This window comes from Lactuca serriola, chromosome 9 (genome assembly GCF_051521515.1).
Source record: "Lactuca serriola cultivar US96UC23 chromosome 9, Lser_US96UC23_V15, whole genome shotgun sequence".
NCBI lineage: Eukaryota > Viridiplantae > Streptophyta > Magnoliopsida > Asterales > Asteraceae > Lactuca > Lactuca serriola.
The window spans coordinates 64,703,750-64,709,473 of NC_136416.1; the positions used below are offsets into that span (position 1 = coordinate 64,703,750).

Genomic DNA, 5,724 nt, shown 5'->3' on the forward strand with positions numbered 1-5,724 from the left:
AATCAAGGTTACCGATCATTCACGGTAAACAATGCCTTACTTCATGTATGACATATGTTTTCATGACATGTATTATTACGAGATATGCAACCCATTGATGGGACATGGAGATGCTATGTGATGTGTTGCCAGAGAGAATGAGTTAATAAGTTGTTAAAAATACTTTATGTATGAAGGGCAACATACTTTGATAAACGCAACACATAAGTTAGAGAAACGTGGCGCGGAGGATATTATGTTGTTATAAATTAAAGGGTTGGCAAGAATTCGCGATGAGAGTATGAGTTCTGTCACGGCGCGATGATAAGCACATGCGACACATTAGAATATGACATGTCTAGAACACGTATCAAATGAAGATGAGGTGTAGCAAGACCCCAATGACACACCTAGTAGTGACGATCACGACACGTCCTCGTGAAAGTCAACCATTATATAAAGAGTTTAAAGACTCTTTCGGTGGTTCTTTTATGATTAATGAGTAAAATAAGGTATCATCTTATCTAGTTAGTATGATGATGTTTGTTTTTTTGAAGCAAAAATTCATGAAGTCTGCAGACCACCTCTGCAACCCTCTGCAATAGAAGAGGTGGACCAAACGGCTGCAGACTCTAATAAGAAGCGTGTTTGTTTTTTTAATATCCGCATGCTGTTGCAGATATTAAAAAATTAAAATAAACTGATTTTATAAACCGAAGTAGTTTTTTAATACCGAAAACTAATAATGTACGACATTTCAGCAAGAAATTATGATATTACAAAAAATAATAATATTTCAACAAAAAATAATGATATTTTAGCAAAAAATAATGATATTTCATCAATAAATTATCATTATTCAATATAAAAAATCGAAAAAAAAAAAGAATTCAACAACAATAAACAAAAAAATGAAAAAAGGTAAAATAAGATTTCAGCAACATATAATCAAGATTTCAACAAAAAAAAATAAAAATAAATAAGAGGTTGGAAGAGGCTCGAAGAGGCAATGCAAGTGATGTGTCAAACAGAACACGCGCAAAGATTTTTTTTTACTCTGAAGACTTCTAAAAAACAAACGAAATTGAGATTAAAAGTGTTAAACGTGTGTTGCGCCGCACAACAATAAGCGGTCTGAAGAGGTTTTTTACAAAAAAAACAAACAGAACCTATGTAATTATGTTTGTGTAGCGTGATTGCGAAAGGGTTGTAAGAACCCAAGATAGATGTTAGTGTTTAAAATACAAAGTTATTATGAACATAGTGGTAGGCTTAATGATATTATCTACATAACTGGGTATTATGTATTAAATGAAATTGTAGAGTCGAACACATAAAAAAATATATCAAGGGTTGTGATATTTGTTATGCATGTTCATAGTAGAGTATAATATATGAACCAATATTTTTTAATATCGTGTGAGTTGAGTAATTGCATACTTGAGAATTATAGCATTTTATTCTATATGAGGAAACATGCCAGCGTAATTGAGATACATATGGATGTATTATTATATTTTGAGTGAGTACAATCGAGATACAAAAATAGAGTATTATAAGGTGAGTTGATGAGTGAGTGTTACTAAGTTATATAATACAACATTATTATACATGTTAAAGAGTTAGGGGCCATTTGGTAGGATCTGAATTTTTAAGAGGTCTGAATTTCTAAGAGGGTCTGAATTTTTAAGATCTGAATTTTAAAATGTTGTTTGGTTGGAACATCTGAACTGTTGTTCTGAAAGATAAAAATGACAATTTTACCCTTTTGTTTAAAAATAATAATAAATATTAATAAAACTACCAAAAGTTTGAAGGAAATTACAACTTTTAATCCACTATATATGTTCACAGCTTTCAAATACAAATTCACCAAAAAAACCAAATTAGGACAATGAAACAACAAATAATCTGTTAAAAACTCAACATATAAATTTTACACTTTTAATGCAGAAAATTATAGAAAAATCCATTTATAGCTGAAATACCATCCATCCATTTTTTGATTATTTCTTTTGATTCCTTGAGCAAAATGACAGTCTTTTGAAACCTCTCCCTCTCTGCAGCCACTAATGTTGCTTCACCATTCTTTTCAACACAATGTTCCAGTAACCTTCCAAATCAAATTCAGTTGGATTAAAGAAATATAATTTCAGTTCAGGCTCATAATCGGGGACAACCTCTAAAAATCTATCATGTATCCAGTAACTTGTTCCAAGTAACATAATCAGGGTCACATGTGTATACAGTTATCATCAAATTTCATGGAAACAACTTCAAAGTCATAAATAGATAACCAAGAACTAGTTCAACCACAAAGGCCACAAATCGATTTTCAAGCTTGCATCAGGTTATATTTCAAAAATAACGCTAGATATCAAAATTTGATTCAAAGCATCTGATGAGCATCGGACGTCAAAACTTGAAATCGATTGTAAATGTCAAAACTCGAAATCGATTTCTCCAGACATCAAACCATGAAATTGATTGCTCCAGGGCGGTGGCTGTAGGGAAGACGGAAGCAACAATAGTTATGGCAGAAGAGGCAGCGACTATGGAAAGGTGTTATGAGTGTGGTGTCGCCGACGAAGGGAGAAAGAAATAGAGATCTTAAATCAATTACATAAAATCGATTTAAGAAAAAACCTTACCTGATGTTGTCTTCGAGTTTTGACGGAGTTGGAAGCAAAAGAGGCTGGCGGCGGTGACAGGATCGGAGCGCGGATGGTGGAGGCGGAAGGTGTGCACGATCGAGAGAAGAAGGTCTAGGCGGAGGCTTATACGTAAATAGAAGAACGGTGGGCAAAAAAGGAAGAAGTGTCTTTTATTTCTTTTTCAGACTCCATTCTATATCTGAAATATTAAAAAATTAAGAGCCAAAAAATAAGAGGCTACCAAACGATCTATATCTGAATTTTTAAGAGGTTACCTCTTAATTTTTTAATTAAGAGGTAAACAAACGGGGCCTTAGTGTGTGTACCTGCGCAAAACGATGGTGATAAATAACTCTTTCGGCAAATAATTTTTTATTAGAAAATAAGTATTGGATTTTATTATTAGTTATTAAGTAAAAAATTAGCACTTTTAAATAAAATATTTTTGTTTAGATCTTATGTTTATATTACATGTTTATACATTTAATGTAAATTAATTACTATTGGTGTCAAGTTTAAGAAATTTAAATTTATTTATATACATGAATTTAATATTTTAAAATTATCATTTTGCTCCAAATTAAATTTCTTAATAACCTTCTTTAATTCAAGTCTTTAAATTTTTGGCAAGTATTAATGATAATTATACATAATCAATTTCTATAAAAAGCTTTGTAACTTATATCTTTTAAAATTGAAGATATCACTAATATGCTTTATAATATAATATAAGATATATATATATATATATATATATATATATATATATATATATATATATATATATATATATATATATATATATATATATATACACACACACACTATAATAAATAAAGATCTTTTTGTCACGTGTCACATTCTCATTCATTTTGCCACATGTAATTTTGTGGTAATTTTAAATTAATTTTTATTCCACATGTCATTTTATGGTTTTTCCATTTTATTGAATTCCGCATAATATTAAATGTAATAATAAATGTATATCAATTTCATTTATGAACTTTCATTCTAATTTCAAAATTACCGAGTTAAAGTTTTATTAATTTCTTTTATTTATTTATCTAAATTATTTCTTTAAATTTAAAAGAGAAAAAAAAAACACTTGAATTTTTATAATTCAATATTTTTTTTTTCATTTTTCTTATAGATTCAAACTTCTTAAATGTTTAGAATTTTATATTTAATTTTTATTTTAAATAAACTCATGTAATACATGAGTTATATATATATATATATATATATATATATATATATATATAGAGAGAGAGAGAGAGAGAGAGAGAAAGAGTTGGGTTAATTTAAATGTTTCTACTATCTATTGTATATTTAAAATTGATTATGGACAAATCATTTTAGTTATTTTAATAAAGTAATTAATACATATTAAATGTTGAAGATTTAATTAATACTCATTATATCTTCAACATTTAATATGCATTAATTAATTTCTTAAAATAACTAAAATGATTGGTTCACAATCAATCCTACATGTACACAATAGATAGTTAGAACACAATAACCTAACCATATATATATATATATATATATATATATATATATATATATATATATATATATATATATATAGAGAGAGAGAGAGAGAGTTAGGTTCAAATGTTTTCACTATCTATTGTGTGCATGTATGATTGATTATGGACCAATCATTTTAGTTATTTTAAGAAAATAATTAATTCATATTAAATGTTGAAGATGTAATTAATATTCATTAATTCCTTTCTTAAAATAACTAAAATGATTGGTCCAGAATCAATCATACATGCATACAATAGATAGTAAAAACAAAATAACCTAACCTATATATATATATATATATATATATATATATATATATATATATATATAATAAACCATATTAGTCATATCTTTAATTTTAAGAGGTATAAGTTACAAAACTTTTTGTACAAATCAATTATTATAAATAACTCATTAATACTTGCCAAAAGTTTGAAAACTTCAAATTAAGGAAAGTAATTAAGAAATTCAATTTGGAACAAAACGAAAATTTTAAAATATTAAATTTATGTATTTAAATTAATTAAATATCTTAAACTAGACACAATATTAATTAATTTACATCAATAGTAAAAACAGACAATATAAATATAAGTTATAAACATAAATATTTTATTTCACTACTAGAAAAACAGCCTTTTACGGCGTGCAATGCGTGTCGTAAAACGCTCAGACGACGCGCAAATGCGTGTCAAAAAAGGGTTTGTCATAACGAGAGATGACAAGCTTTTGCACGTCGTCTATAGACGACGCGCATTTACAATGCGTATTTATGACACACAATGCGTATCATTAAAACCACTGTCAAGAAAGGCCATCTCATAAACGAAGATGACACACATTTTTGCGTATCGTAAATTTAAATGTTTAAAAAATATATTTATATATTTATTAATTTTTAAATTAAATTTGCATTTCATGTCTCATAATAGAAATAAAATATCATATACAATAAATACAATCCATTGCATAATATAAAATAAAATTTCATACACAAAAAATAAAATAAATTGTACAAATTTTAATATGTCATACAAATAATCATACAAATGTTAAACGAAAATAATACATTGCTAACATGGTTACATTCCTATAAAACTAACAAATAATCATCCAACTCTGTTGTTTCTTACTGGAATATGTGTGTAATTGTCTCCTTCATCAACCTCCATGTCCAAAGTCGAATCTACCTTCATAATCTGTATGTATAACAAAGACACATAAATATATTATGAATTTGTGATCTGATCTGAAATATGAATCTTGAATGTTGGTTGTACCTTGTGCTTAATTTCAGTAGCCAAAATAGCATCTTGCCTTAAGAAAACTGCTAGACCATAATTTTTAGAAATGTAATTCTTTAAAAGTAAAAAGCTGAAACTACCAGACCATAAAAGAAATGTAATTGTTTCAATATATTAGTAAAGGGGCAGAATAGTCTTTTTGTCTGTTATTATCCTTGTCCCAATCCCTAAAAGTCATGTAATATATTAACTACACTAAATAACCATCTTACCCTTACTTTCCAAAAGCTCATCTAAGGTCATATAAGTAG

The 5,724-nt window shown here is 27.6% G+C and overlaps 1 long non-coding RNA gene across 1 annotated transcript; it reads right to left on the reverse strand.

Annotated features, from left to right (window-relative positions):
• Nucleotides 1-1,789: 1,789 nt before the first annotated feature.
• Nucleotides 1,790-2,986, reverse strand: LOC145077246 (uncharacterized). The gene is made up of 2 exons (XR_013693043.1): nt 2,631-2,986; nt 1,790-2,092 (listed from the first exon to the last, which is right to left on the reverse strand). It is a non-coding gene; the product is annotated as an uncharacterized LOC145077246 (long non-coding RNA).
• Nucleotides 2,987-5,724: the final 2,738 nt, after the last annotated feature.